This window comes from Sarcophilus harrisii, chromosome 3, assembly GCF_902635505.1.
Source record: "Sarcophilus harrisii chromosome 3, mSarHar1.11, whole genome shotgun sequence".
In the NCBI taxonomy this organism is placed as follows: domain Eukaryota; kingdom Metazoa; phylum Chordata; class Mammalia; order Dasyuromorphia; family Dasyuridae; genus Sarcophilus; species Sarcophilus harrisii.
This window is the reverse complement of record NC_045428.1, coordinates 209,102,583-209,119,360: the sequence shown is the minus strand read 5'-3', so window position 1 is coordinate 209,119,360 and position 16,778 is coordinate 209,102,583.

Sequence of the window (16,778 nt, the reverse complement as noted above, 5' to 3'; positions counted from 1 at the left end):
ATCTTAATAGATTCAGAAAAAGCATTTGATAAAATCCAACATCCATTCCTATTAAAAACACTTGAGAGTATAGGAATAAATGGATTTTTCCTTGAAATAATCAGTAGCATCTATTTAAAACCATCAATAAGCATCATATGTAATAGGGATAAACTGGAACCATTGCCAATAAGACCTGGACAATATTGGAGGGAATGTGGGAAAAGAGGAACACTGATACATTGTTGGTGGAATTGTGAATACATCCAGTCATTCTGGAGAGCAATTTGGAACTATGCTCAAAAAGTTATCAAACTGTGCGTACCCTTTGATCCAGCACTGTTACTACTGGGCTTATATCCCAAAGAGATTTTAAAGAAGGGAAAGAGACCTATATGTGCAAGAATGTTTGTGGCAGCCCTCTTTGTAATGGCCAGAAACTGGAAACCAAGTGGATGCCCATCAATTGGAGAATGGCTGAATAGATTGTGGTATATGAATATTATGGAATATTATTATTCTGTAAGAAATGACAAGCAGGATGATTTCAGAAAGCCCTGGAGAGACCTGCATGAACTGATGCTGAGTGAAATGAGTAGGACAAGTATACTTCAACAACAATACTGTATGATAATCAATTCTGATGGATGTGGCCCTCTTCAACAATGAGATGAACCAAATCAGTTCCAATGGAGCAGTAATGAATTGAACCAGCTAAACCCAGTAAAAGAACTCTGGGAGATGACTATGAACCACTACATAGATTCCCAATGCCTTTATTTTTTCTGCCTGCATTTTTGATTTCCTTCACAGGTTAATTGTACACTATTTCAAAGTCTGATTCTTTTTGTACAGCAAAATAACTGTTTGGAAATGTATACATATATTGTATTTAACTTATACTTTAACATATTTAACATGTATTGATCAACCTGCCATCTAGGGGAGGGAGTAGGGGAAAGGAGGGGAAAAGTTGGAACAAAAGGTTTGGCAATTGTCAATGCTGTAAAATTACCCATGCATATAACTTGTAAATAAAAAGCTATAATAAAAAAAGAAGAAACTATTCCATCATGTAACTACAAGAATTAAGAACAGGGGCAGCTAGATGGTGCAGTGGATAGAGCATCAGTCCTGAAGTCAGGAGGACTTGAGTTCAGATCTTACCTGAGACACTTAACACTTCCTAGCTATGTGACCCTGGGCAAGTCACTTAACCCCACTTAACTGCTTCAGCAAAAAAAAAAAACAAAAAAAAAAAACAAAAAAAACACTAAGTTTAATCAAGGGACAGAATAATTTTACTTACTCTAAATGCTTAAGCAGTCCTACATTCATTGTTAATTTCTCTAACTCTATTACTTTCTCTAAGATCTCTCCCAGGATTCAAAGCAACATTTATCATTGCTTGTTGGTTTACCTCACCAGAATCTTCTAATATCTCAAATTCAGCATGTTCAAGGATAAACTTATTTAGTTGTTGTTTTAGTTGTTTAGTAGTTTCAGTTGTTTCTAACTTTTTATGACTCCAGTGATAAATTTTCTTAGCAAATATACTGGAATGGTTTGACACTTTCTTCTCTAGTTCATTTTATCAATAAGGAAATTAAATTAAACAAGGTTAAATGAGTTGTCCAAGGTCACACAGGTAGTGTCTGAGGCTGAATTAGAACTCAGCTCTTCCTCACTCTAAGCCCAACATTTTCCCACTACATGGTAACTTTTTTCTTAGGGAGTTCATTAATGACTTGCTTAATTGTTTTTTCTAAAATGAAACTACTTAGGTAACATTTCCTATTTTGTTAATTTGAACAATTTGTATTTTTTATAAATATTCATCCATTTCATTTAGATTGTAAAACTTACTGGCATACAGGTGGGCAAAATAAGTTCTAAGTATTGCTTTAATTTCTTTTTCATTGGTGGTTGTATTTCATTGGTGGTAAGTTCACACTTTTAATTTTTGATGCTGGTAATTTGTTTTGTTTCTTTCCTTTTTCTAACCAAATTAACCAAAAATTTATCTATTTTGTTAGTTTTTCTTTTCCAAAAAAATTATTTTCATTAATTAGTTCAATAGATTTCTTAGTTTCAATTTTATTAATCTCTCCTTTGAATTTCAGAAGTTCTAATTTGATATTTAATTGGCAGTTTTAAATTTATTTTTTTTATTTAGTTCTTTTAGTTGCATGCCCAATTCATTGATATCCTCTTCCTCTATTTTATTCATATAACTATTTAGAGATTTCCCATAAGAACCACTTTGGCTGAATCCCATGGGTATTTACATGTTGTCTCATTATTATCATTCTCTTGGAGAAAATTATTAACTGTTTCTTTGATTTGTTGTTAGGCCAATTCATTTTTTAGAATTAAATTATTTAATTTTCAATTACATTTCCAATGTCTATCTTTCCCTGGTCCATTTTTAGTATAATTTTTATTATATGGTAGTCTGAAAAGGAAGCATTTACTATTTCTGCCTTTCTGCATTGAGTGTGAGATTTTTATGCCTTATTCATGGTCACATTTTGTGTAGGTGCCATGTATTGTTGAGTAAAAGGTGAATTCCTTTCTGTCCCTATTCAATTTTCTCCAGAGATCTATCATATCTAATTTTTCTAGGACTTTATTAACCTCCTTTGTTTCTTCCTTGTATACTTTGTGGTTATATTTGTCTAATTCTGAGAGGGGAAGATTGAAGTTCCCCACTACCTGCCATCTATTTCTTCCCATAACTGGCATAACATTGTCTCTACGAATTTGGATGATCAACCATTTGGTACATATATGGTTAATATCAATACTTTTTCATTGTTTATGGTACCCTTTCACAAGATGTAGTTTATCAGTTTTAATTGGATCTATTTTTGCTTTTTTTTATCTGAGATCAGAATTGCTACTCCTGCTTTTTTTTTTGCTTCAGCTGAAACATAATAAATTCTCCTTCAGTCTTTCACCCTTAGTCTGTATGTATCTTTCTGTTTCAAATATATTTCTTGTAAATGACCTATTGTACAATTCTGTTTTTAATCCACTCTGTTAATCACTTCTATTTTATGGGAGAGTTTGTCCCATTCATATTCAGAGTTATGATTACCAGCTCTGTATTTCCCTTCATCCTATTTTCTCCCTTATATATATTTTCTTCTTTTTTTTTTTTTTTCACCCTGTCCCTCCTTTGTAGGGTTTTATTTTTAAACCCCTTGCCTTTAATCTGTCTTACGTTCTATCATCCCTCCTCCTTTTTCTTATCTCTTTCAGTGTTTCTGTAATCCTTTCTATCCAGTCCCTTCCTTTTCTTGCCCCTTTCAGGGTAAGATAAATTTCCATTCCCAAGTGAATAACTAAGTTATTCCCTCTTTAAGCAAAAATTAATGAGATCAACCTTCAGACAATGCTCATTTCTGTTCTTCCTTTCCTCTATTGTAATCCAGTCCCTTCCTTTTCTTGCCCTTTTCAGGGTAAGATAAATTTCCATTCCCAAGTGAATAACTAAGTTATTCCCTCTTTAAGCAAAAATTAATGAGATCAACCTTCAGACAATGCTCATTTCTGTTCTTTCTTTTCTCTATTGTAATAGATCTTTTGTATCTATTTATGTGATCTAATTTGTCCCCATTATTTTTTTCTTCTTCCAGTACAACCTTTTTTTCCACTCCTTAATGTCTTTTTAAAAATATCATTACATTTGAGTTTATTCATAACCACACTGTCTGTGGAATTTGTTTTCCCTTGAGATTATAATTTCTGAGTTTTGCAACAATGTTCTTTTGGGGTTTTCCTTGTGGGATCTCTTTCCAGAGGTGATTGTTGGAATCCTTTAAAATGACTATTTTCCCCGCTTGTTCTAGTTATATCAGTGCAGTTTTCCTTCAAGGTCTCTTGAAGAATGCTATCCATTCTCATTTTTTGGTTATGACCTTCAGGTCAACCAATCATTTTTAAATTGTCTCTCCTGGATCTATTTACCAGGTAGGCTGTTTTTCCAATGAGGTATTTTACATTTTCTTCCATTTTTCCCATTGTTTTTAGTTTGTTTGACTGAGTCTTGATGTCTCATGAAGTCATTAGCTTCCATTGCCTTGTTCTAGTTTTTAATGTGTGATTTTCTTCAATTAACTTTGGCATCTCTTTTTCCATTTGACTAGTTTTATTTTTCAAGGTATTATTTTCTTCAGTGAACTTTTTTTTATATTGGGCCAATTGTATTTTTTAAGAATTGCCTTCTTTTTCCAAACTGTTGACTCTCTTACATACCTCTTGTTTCTTTTCTCTTTTTTTTCTTTTCTCATTATTTTTCTCCTTCTTCTCTTATTTGCCTTTTAAATTATTTTATAAGTACTTTCAAGAAGTCTCTTTGGGCTTGAGACCAATTCATATTACTCTTTGGGTTTTCTTAAGTGAACATTTTGTCCTCAACAGAGTTGATATTTTGGTGTTCCCTGTCAGCACAGTAGCTTTCTATTGTCAAGACACTTTTCTGTTTCTTGCTCAATTTCTTTTCTTTTTCTTTTTATATTTTTTCTTTTGTGATTTGTGGTTAAGCACTGCTTCTGTGGTAAAGATAGTGCTGTTTCAAACTTCCTGTGCATCACTGAGCCTTGGTTTTGATCACAGGGACCTCTTGTGTGTTTGGTGTTTTGTTCACAGCAGGGGGTAGCCTTACCTGCTCTTTCCAGGAAACCACCTGGTTTTCCAGAATTTACCTTCTGAGCTGACACTGGAGGATGTCCCAATGGTCTGCTCCTTTATTGAAACAGGACTGAGGATCTCAGTTGCTGATCTGCTGTGTTTAAGACCCTCTTATTGACTTTCCCAGACTCCATCTGAACTGGGCTATGCACTTTTTATGTCAGTAAAACTGGCCTTTCTTGAAGGCTTTCCAATCTATCTTGAGATGTAGAGTGGTTTTATTCTGTCAGATTCTGTTCAGAGGCCTGGTTTCATGTGGCTTTTGAAAGAAAGTAGCCTAGAACTCCCAGGATTTCTTTAAAGTGCTGATTTATAGCTAATTCAATTACCTTCTTTTTTTGAAATTGGGTTAGGATTTATGTTTTATATTCAGTTTACTTTGATATATTTTTGTAATAATTTCTCATTTCTTTTAAATTTCAATTTTGCTGAATAAAATATTACATAGTAAATCATCTCTGTCTTCTGTTTCTGTCTCTCTATATCTTTATCCCTTTTCCTCTCTACCTGTCTCTTTCTTGCTTCGTCTGCCTCTCTGTCTGTTTTTTTTTTTCTGTTACTTACTCTTTGAGTCTCTTTCTGTACTGATTCTTCTTACCTTGCTTAAATCAGACATGCATGGGTCATTCACAGGCCTGACTACCGTATCTGCAAAGGATCTCTGACCTTTGTTTAAAACCTGAATTGATTTACCTATATTTAGGCAGCTATGAGAAGACAGTTATTAAAATTAAGCAATTAGAAGAGAAAAGGGGAGAGAAGGTTCCATAATTAAATGAGAATAGGGAAAGAAGAAAAGATAGTTTAAAAAAGATAAAGAAATCAATAATTTAAGTAAATTAAAATAATGAATCTATATTTTAATAAATTCAAATAATGAAATTCTAAAATGAACTAACTTCAAATAGGTGAAGCAAATTGGAAAAAAAAATCTATGAAAACAGACCACTACCAAAAAGTAGAAAAACAAAAACATTACATTCTATACTGGCTCCAATGAAATAAAAATCATTTTAAATAAAAGGCTAATAAAGCACTCCTCAATGCCATAGCTGTGTATACAAAACTTATCATTGTGACAAAGAAATGACTAAAATAAAAAAGAAAATTAAAAATAAAACAAGATGTTAAAAAAATAACACAGACCTAACTACCATAACTTTGAATGAGAATGGATTAAATTTCCCAATAAAAATAACAAAAGTGATAGAAAAGTAAGAATCCAAAACATTATGATAATAAACACATTTAAAAAGTTAAGACACTTAGGAAATACATGAAGAATTATTTATAAATAAAAAACAAAACAACCTGAACTTGGAGAGAGCATGATGAAATTTTCCAGAGATAAAGAGATTACTCTTTATAATTTCTCTTTTTAAAATAAAGAGGCATAATAGAAGGATGGAAGGGATATTTGACTCTAATAAGCATGGATTCAAAGGACATCTATAATGTTTAATGTGATTGTGACTTTGATCTAATCAACCACTCTCTCTGGACATCAGTTTTCTTATCTGCAAAATGAGGGTTGGACTTATGTGACTATGTCTTACAGAAATTTTTACAAATCAAAAGTATTGTGACACACCCATTTGATAAATATTAAGGGTCTCCTACACATAAGGTACAACTTTAGGTGGAGGAGATTAATAACAATGAAGATGCCAACAGTGATGATATAGGCCCTTCCCACATCCATGATCAGTCTTTTATAGCACTGTGATTTTAAGCATGTAAACAAGTGGGAGTTAGGCCCAAGACAGAAAAAAGAAGATTTTCAGGAAGTCTTTTATATGTTTTTCTCATATAGATGAAGTGAGAGGCAAATGCATGATAAAATAGGTTCATTTAATGACAAAGAAGTACCTGGCTATTACAATGTCAGAATGTCATGGAATATTTTTTTTTCCAAGCAGTTTGCAAAAGCAATGTGACATTGTCAGTTCCAGGGCCATTTCATTATATATCTAAAGAGATTCAATAAAAATTAAAATGAAACTAATCAAATTCATTTTTGTTCAAGGAGCAAAATAATTAAACTTGTTTATCCCATACCCCAAATCAGTATCAGAAGAAAAGCTCTGTGATAGGCAAATGCTTGTTTTTCATTATCATGCTCTTTCACATTAATGCTTTATCTAGGATTTCAATGAGGAACATCTTGTTCTTATCCCTCTTACCAGAGAAAATGCTCAAAAAATATCTTATTAAGAATGCTTTTATTCCACCAAATTCTTGATATAGTTCCCAGTATTTTTGAGGATGATTGAAGTAGGCAAATATCTGTTCAATTATCCAAGTAAAACAATGAAATACTTTTTTTTTTGGGGGGGGGTGTGATTTTGGATTCATAAAACTCACCTTTCCTCTTATTTGGAATGTGTCCTTGATTAAGACCATGTGAAAATCTTGTACATCGTGTGCAAATAAGCAAACATTCACCTCCCTTTCTTTCTTACTTAAGCTTTTCAGCAGTATCTCACCTTACCTCACAGCCCAAAGAGCTGAGAGGTACTTTGCCCTGGAAAGAGAGACAACTGCTACTTCAGTCACATCTTGTGTTCACAGCAGAACATCACTGCCTGCAGAGCACATGCACAGATAACCCGAGGTCAGGTAACTTTTGGAGCCACACCTCAGTTTCAGTGTTAGATTCTGAAGAAGAAAAAGTCATTATAAATAGGAAAGTGAGTTGTGATTTTCAGGCCTCTTTTCTTCTCTACAGTACTCCTGACTAATGGTGCTAATTAAACAAGATTCAGGTTTTCTTGCATTTTAATTGGGCAGCATCCTGTGTCACAAAGGAAGTAGCTACAATAAGATTCATCCAACTTTGTAGGTATTTTTTCACACATATCCATTTCTGTGACTGCAATGGAAGAAGATTTTGCTTTCCCCTTCCCTACTTTTTTCTTGAGGAAGAAGATTTTGATTTCTCCCTTCTTACTTTTTTTTTCCCTGAGCAAAAAGATTTTACTTTTCCCTTTCCTGTTTTTTTTTTTTTTTTTGCTGAGAAAGAAAATTTCACTTTCCCCTTTCTTACTTTTTTCCTGAGGAAGAAGATTTTGCTTTCCCCTTTCCTACTTTTTCTTGAGTGGGGTCACCAGGATCCTGCTTAACCATTATGTCTCTGAACCCACAAAAGGCTAGCTCCAAGGCTTCTTGCCAAGTAAAGGCAATCAATCACACAACTGAGATCACATGCAGTGAATATTATTTTCTCTCTCTAAGACAACTGTTACAAGTCAAAGAAATGTTTATAGAGCATAGCATCATCTCACTATCAGGAAAGAAGAGGAGGTAGTAGCAACTCCTGGGACAGCTGCAACAACATTCCATGCCTATATAAGAGCAATGAAAGCTAGTTTGGGTTTCTCATGTGAGATGGGAGATTTTATCAAGATCTTTGTGAAAGAGGAAAATAATTGTTCACATAAACTTGAAAAATTATCGATTTTAGAGCACCAATTACTCATATTTACGTGCATTAACTGGATTGGTGATATTATGAAAAATTGATGGTAGTTTCCTCTCATCCTCATCAAAATATATGAAGGAAAACATGGGAATAATAGTGATTATAGTAATCCTATGTACATACATAGTAATTTTCTTTGTAGGTTTATGAATGATAAAAATATTGGCTTTTATTCTTTCCTTCATTTAGTGGTCACTTGCCCTAGAGATATAATCAGTTCAGAAAGCAATGTCCTAGATCTAAGCAAAAACATCTGCCCTGTCCTAGAAGTTAATAGGTAACTTTTCAGAGTAAATCTGTCAAATGTCATTGTTTTAATGATCAGATGGTGATCAGATGGTAAGCTCACAATGACAATTCTGGGCTTTAATGTTCTATATGTTGTCCCCTGGCATGCACACCTGAGCTAGAGGCAATGATATCTTGGGCATGCATTTTGTATTTAGAAAAACTATACACACAACACAATAATCAAGGCCCTACAGTAATCTAGTATTTGATAAACCCTCAAACCCCAGCTTTTATAATAAGAATTTACTATTTGACAAAAATTACTGAAAAAAAAAACAGGAAAATAATGGCAGAAACAGCATAGATCTATATCTCACACCCCATACCAAAATAAGGACAAAATGGGTACATGATTTGAGCATAAAGAGTGATGCCATAAGATACTTAGAAGAACAAGGGATAATTTACCTATCAGACCTTTGGAGAAAGGAGGAATTTATGACCAAAGAAGAACTAGAGAACATTATGAAATGCAAATGGACAACTCTGTTTACATTAAGTTAAAAAAAAAGTTTTTGCACAAATAAAACCAAGATTTAAAAAAGCAAGATTAAAACAAAAGTAAAAAGTTGGAAAAATGCATTACAGCCAGTGTTTCTGATAAAGGTCTCATTTCTAAAGTATGTAAAAAAAGATGTCAAATTTATAAGATTTTGTTGATAATTTAAATTATTATCATATAATAATTATATTATATTTGTATATATATTTATGTTTATTATATATTTATGCACAATGTTTATTTGTATAATATAATATAAATATAACAATAACAATAAAAAATAATCGATAAATTGTCAAAGGATATGAACTGATAATTTTCAGATGATGAAATCAAAGTCATCTATAGTTATATAAAAATGCTTTAAATCACTATTAATCAGAGAAATGCAAATTAAAACAACTCTGAGCTTCCACCTCACTCCTCTCAGATTGGCTAAGATGACAGGAAAAGACAATGATAAATGTTGGAGGGAATGCGGGAAAACTGGGACATTAATGCATTGTTGAAGTTGTGAAATGATGCAAACATTCTGGAGAGCAATTTGGAACCTTCGCCAAAGAGCTATCAAACTGTATATATCCTTTGACCTAGCAGTGCCATTAGTGGTCTGTATCCCAAGGTAATTATAAAGGATGGAAAAGAACTAACATGTACAAAAATGTTTGTAGCAGCTCTTTTTGTGGTAGCAAAGAACTGAAAAATATCTAGATACACATCAATTAGGCAATGGCTGAACAAATTGTGGTATATGAAGTAATGAATTATTGTTCTATAAAAATGATGAACAAGCTGATTTTAGAAGGGTCTGGAAATATTTACATGAACCGCTGTTGAGTGAAACAATCAGGACCAGGAATATACTGCACACAATAACAGCAAGAATGTATGATCACATCATCATACAGCTAATAAGTATTGTGTTTGAAATTAGATTTGTTTTTCTGATTGGTTCTTCTCTGTGGTTCAATGAGTCAAGAAATCAATAGACTTTGCATAAAAAATGGCATATTGCATCCAGAAAAAGAACTATGGGGATTTAATATAAATCCACAATGCTACGTTCACTTCTTTTTTTTTTTTTTTCTCTCTCCCATGGTTTTTCCCTTTTGTTTCAAAGTTTCTCTCCCAACATGATTCATAAAACAATACATATTAAAAATAAATAAATAAGATACACCATTTTCCCAGTGTGGTAAGTACTCTCTGTCAGAGTAGGATGACTACATTAGCCCCTCAGCTTTCTGAAGTACTCAGAAATTTATGGTAACTCTTCTCTACTGCTGTTACCCCAAATGACCACAGGTTAGGTTCTCCCATTTGTTAGGGGTATCTAGTCTCCTAATTCCATTTAACCACTCAATATGAGGTAATTCCTATAAAGGAATATTTACTTTAAAGATATAGCAAGAACATAATATAAATACCTAACCCAATACTTTGGGGGCATTCTCTACATATACCATTTTAATATAGTGAAAGAGTAGGTGCAACTTAGCTGATAGAGATGAAGTTACTGAGGTAAATTTTTTTAAATGTCTCTACAACTAATCAAAAAGCCTCCTTTTCACTATCTGTTTGGGTGTCTTCAAGAGTTATAAAATATCTCTGATGCTCCAATTTTTTTCAAAGGCACTTCCATTCCATGTTGTCATGATTTTTCCAGGAACAGGAAGAAGGATCCCAGGAAATTTCCATGTGAAAAAGCACCACAAATGGAATTCTATCCATGTACTAGATGCTTATTATACCTGACATCTTTAACAATTTATGTTAATTGAGTAGCTTCTTAGCGGATTAAGGCCTGGGTTTATGAGTAGGGAAATGTGAGTTTAAAATCTCTGCTTCTGATAGTTACTATTCTAGTTCTGGTTGAATTTACAAGCTATGAGTTCTTTTATTTCTCTCTGTCTCAGACAACTCCTTATCTTATGGCAGAAGAAGTCTTCTAGTATTTTTAGAACTCTCACCCCACTTTCAGCAACTCATTCTACCAGTAATAATAGGAACAATTCCCAGAGACATTTAAGGTATATAAAGCATTTACTTGTAAGGGAGAATATTACTGTATCCTTTTTGCTATTGAGAAAATATTTTAAGCAAGGACTTGACTAAGAGCATCGAGTTAGATTGATAGCCAGATTTCAAACCTCAGTCTCCATCCAGACTTCAATAAGACTAAAGTTGAAAAGATGTCTTTTTTCTTTCCTTTTTTGCATGAGGCAATCAGGATTAATTGACTTGTCCAGGGTCACACAGCTAGTAAGTGTTAAGTGTTTGAGACTATATTTGATCTCCTAACTTCAGAACTGGTGCTCTATCCACTGCAACATCTAGCTGCCGCAAGATTTTTTTTTTCTTGACAAATAGACTTTGGGGTCAGGAAGACAAATGAAAGAATTTCTGATCCCTAGATCTTTTGTGGTTGCATCTTTTAGATTTGGATACTTTTATTTGTGGAAAAGGGGATACATATGAGAAAATGTTGGAGAAAATATTCTCTTAGTATTTGGAGTGAAATAAAGTTTTGAGAGAACCTGAAAGTAAGCAGGCCTCAAAAAGTTCTGGAAAGACCTGAGGGGGAAAAAAAAAAAACAATCCCTCAGGGAGAAAAGTATTTTTTGAAGTCAAAGGTGGCTAAAATGTCTTATTTCTGAGCAGCTTATTTACATGTGATTGCTGTGAATATGAATGTTGATTTCTCATCCTAAGGTAGAGGTGAGTCATTTCACACCTAACTTTCACATTCCTTGAGTTGAAAATTATATAATATGCAAAGGAATGGTCAATGATTCTTTTCAAAGGAAAAAAAAAGTCATCCCAATGTAAAATTACATAGGACAGATTACCAATGTCAATCTGAGTAATAATCACAAAAATAACCTTAATAAAAACATTTCTTTTCAGAAAAATAGCTCTACCATGAGTAGTGCTTTTGGTCCCTTCAAAATAAGCAATTAGTACTCTTTTCCAATAACCTCTAATACAAATTTGTACTTAGGTCTTAGTTTGCAAACATTATAACAGTCCTATTTTCTATCTTATCCTTAGAATTGAGGTTAATGTCAGAGCTATAAATTAAAAGGTTATTGTCTCATGGTTTCATAGAGTTAATTTCTACTCCTATGACCAAAAAGAAAAATCTAGTCTCATAAATAGCAAGATACAGCTATACTAGAGAAATCAATTTATTGTGTATAGAGCAGCCATTTAAGAATTGACTTCTTTTTAAAAATAGAATTGGAATGTGTTAGTATTTAAAATACCACTGCTAGTCTTGCTGCCTTTCTCTTCTGTTAATAGGCCTGCCATGCTGTTCATATGTATTTTCAAGATTGACACAGCATGAAAAGACTAAGACTTGCATATTTTATGCTGGGCCAGGTCTATGAATTTCGATGCATTTAATATGCCATAATTAGTTAAGATCTAGGAATACATCTCAGAAGTTTCTAATTGATTTCCATGTTCATGTGTAAGGTATGCTAATCCTGAAAGGGGGCATATTGTCTCACAGGATTTTATAGGATATTTCTTTTAATATATCTTTTATTTCAACCAGGTCCTGTGTCTGATAATACATCAATAATTCAAGAGCATACACTCACTATTTTAGAGCAGTGATTCTGCTAGTCCTTAACAACCACAATCTTTAGTACTAAATTCAGGAAGAATTACATTTTCAAAACTTTTTTTCACTCATCAATATGAAAGGGTGAACAATGGGAAAGAAAATGTAATTTGGAATAAGATGACAAGGGTTTGAATCTTGACTCTGTCATTGCAAATTTGAACAGGTTATTTAATCATTCTGAAATCCAATCTCTCTATTTATAAAATTATGTAATTGAATTGGGATAGTAGAAAAGAGTACCTAATTTGTAATTAGAAGTTGTGACCAGAGGATCAGGGTTCAATTCCAGTTTAACCATTTAAATGACTTGAGTCAAATCAGTTCAGCTCTTGGGTCTGTCATATATAAAATGTATGGTTTGGAAATCAAATGACCTTAAAAATCTCTTCCAGCTCTGAATCTTTGAACCTTTATAATTTCATGATTTCCAAGATCCCTTTCAGCTCTAACTTTATAACCTTACATTCCTAATGATTGTAAATTATTTGATTGCCTACATTATTCCTGGTGTTACTATTAAATAGAAGTTAGCATGAGAGAACTAGATCTCTTTGGTGGATAGACAGACAGATACATATATTTGTATATCTAGATATATTAATATATATATACATATAATCATAATAACATATCAAATTGAGATTTCTAAAATACTAATGTGTGGCCAGCATATTTGGGGGTAAAGGAGAATGGCAGCTCAAAAAAGTATGCAGAGAGTTTTGAGGGTTAGATTAGGGAGGATGGCGGAAGATAACAAAGAACAAGATTATAGTAGAATACATTTAAATAAGAAAAGGATCTTAGAGCATATCATATCTTACCCTCTAATTTTATAGATGAGGAAAATGAAGTCCAATATAGTCATGTAACTTGTTCAGTGTCTAGAGATAGAAACTAACAGATTTAGAACTCAAATGAACCCTGAAATTTAAATCGAAATCCTTTAACCCTAAATCTAGCCTCCTTTCCATTGCATTGTGGAACTTAACAAGAGCAAATTATTCCCAACATTTACATGACTGGTAATGCTAAGGACTATTTAAATTTTTTTCTCTAGGGATTTCTCTCAGTTACAACTTCTTTAACAAAACAAAATATATTATCCAATTAAAATAGTAGATAGGATAATATTTGTTAAAGATGGGAGGCCTTTGATAAACTACCCAAAACAATTCTAACAAATTAAAAGATGTTAAAAATAGAAGTAAATTTTCAGAGGCTGGGGAACCACAGTCTTAATAATCATAGGATCATAGATCAAGAACAAGGAGGGTCCTTAGAAGCCATTTAGTCTCACCACTACCTTTTATAGGGCCTTGGAAATTAAATCATTTACCCAAGATCACATAGGCATTAAGTATCAGAAGTGGGATTTAAACACAGTCCCTCTAATTCTAAGATTAGGACTCTTTCCCCTGTAAGACACATTCATTGTGCTTCTTATTCATGAAACGGTGTAAGAACAATGAAGAAAGAAAGGAAGAAATAAAGAAATGCTTATTTTGTAAGTCTACAAGAATTTGTATTGAATTTGTGTAAAAGGCAGAAAACAAAATAATTAAGGAATTTTCGATTTCATTAACTAGTTTTTCAAGCCTGGGTGTAAATTGTAACTCTTTCTTCACCTAATTAGACAATATATTTTTTAATGTGTTTGGTTATTTAAAAAACAAGAAAGTTGGCAATAAACCTTCTGTTAATGACTTCCTGTAATAAGGTTGGAATGAGGCTAAGAGACACATGGACTTAGAATCTGTCAAAGTTTTTAATATCTTTCAACCTTCAAATGATCTTCAAATTCCAGGATCACCTTCCTTCCACCAAGAGGCAGTGAGAGTAAAATTTTAGCAGGAGCAAAATATAAATACTTATTTGGTGACTTCGTGTCAGTGGATAGATTGCTATACTTGAAGTACTTACTAGCTGTGTGACCTGGTGTGACTCAAAAGTCATTTGATCTATCTAAGACTCAGTTTATTCATCTGTTAAAAAAATAATAACAATATCTATCTTTTAGGATTTTGGTGAAGTCCAAATACAATTATGAATGTAAAACACTTTTCAAAGTTTAAAGCACTATATAAATATTACTGATTATTATTTGAAATGGAAGATGATATATACAAGGAATAAAAGATAGTTTACATATTCCACAGATGTAAATAGAATGTCAAATGAAGACATGAAAGTTCACCAACAACGTGGATAGGTTTCCCTGTGATGTTTGCAATTTTGATAGGACATAGACAAGAGTTCCACAAGGACATTTCACCTCTGCCTCTTAGAATTTGGTATTTCCTTCAAAACTCTGATCAAGTAACAACTACATGAGACTTTTTCTAATGTGTAGTAATGTGACCTCACCACTATCACCAGCCCAAAAAAAGATGAGGCAAAAGCATTGATATCCACCTTGGTGAAGAGAATCCCATACCAAAGTTCAGAATTTTGGGGTTAAATATTACATGTTGTATATCAATAAAAATTAATGGAGTCCAGGGACATTTCCATTTTGTCTTCTCTCCCCCCCCCCAACAAATGCTTATTTAATGTTTATTGATTGAGTTATTAGTACATTTTTGGAGGTAGTACTCATGTAGATGAGTTCAGAAATCAAAGTTTTTAAAAACTTAGTATGTGTTGTTAATAAAAGCTTAGAAAATTTTAAGTGAGACTTTTTTTTGGTTTTCATTTACTTATTTATTTTTAACACAAATTGCCTTATGAATCATGTTGGGAGAGAAAAATCAGAACAAAAGAAAAAAAAAAACCCTAAAAGAGAAAAAAAAACCCAGCAAAAAGAAATGAATATAGTATACATTGATTTGCATTCAGTCTCCATAGTTCTTTTTCTCAATGAAGATGATGTTTTCTATGCAAAGTCTTTTGGGATTGCTTTGGATCACTGAACCACTGAGAAGAACCACGTCTTTCATAGTTGATCATTACACATTCTTGTTGTTACTATGTACAATGTATTGCTGGTTCTGCTTGTTTCACTCAGCATCAATTCATATAAATTTTAAGGCCTTTCTAAAATCGGCTCAATCAGCATTTTTCATAAAACAATGATATTACATTACCTTCTTATGCCACAACTTATTCAGCCATTCTCCATCTATTCATTTTCCAATTCTTTGCTTCCACAAAAAAAAGCTTCTACAAATATTTTTTGCACATGTAGGTCCTTTTCCTTTTTATAATGTCTTTGGAATACAGACCTAGTAATGACACTATTTCATCAAAATTTTGGATCATTTTACAATTTCACCAGTTTTCCCACATACCCTCCAATATTTATCACAATTTTTCCTGTCATCTTAGCCAATCTGAGAAGTGTAAGGTGATAACCTCAGATAAATAAGAACTTCTAATCCCTGCTACTCTAAATTATTAGACAGAGCAAATCTCCACCTTAGAATACTGGAAAGATACTGGATTATTTCCTCTAGGTTATTCACCTCTCAGTAAATCTAAATTGTTCAACTTTTCCTTCTCTCAATTTAAATCAGAAATAGTCTCTTGGCAACTTTTATCTACCCTTCTTTAATTTAGCACTGAAACAACCTACTTTTATAAAATCATAGGCCTTAAAGGGATTTTAAGAAGCTATTTAAACAATTCTTACAATGTGAGATAGAATCACATCTAAACTATATTAAGCTGACAAAAATGTATAGTATTACTTAAAATTTCCTTGGAAAATTAATCCAACAACCATTATTCGTTTAACTACCAACATTCTCAGACAATGCTTTCATATATTTAGTCCTCCAAATTGTGAAGCTATGGTTTATTATCTTCTCAGTTGAGATACAAAATTGGGTATCATTATCATTTCTTCAAGCACATTTCCATTCCATTATCATGTCACTCTATAGTTACGCCTTCTTCTTTACAATCTATATTAGTTTAATATTTTTGCATATTATGCTTTATAATGCTTAGAACATTTCCTCTCTGTCATCTGTTTTTTCATCATCATCTTGATGAAATAGACAAAAGTGATAGGGCAGCTGGGGGTGCAGGAGATAGAGAGCCACCCCTGAAGTCAAGAAGATGCATCCTCCTGAATTTAAATTTGATCTCAGATATGAACTATGTGATACTGGGCAAGTCACTTAGCCTTGTTTGCTTCAGTTTCCTCATCTGTAAAATGAATTGGAGAAGGAAATAGCAAATCACTTCAGTAAATT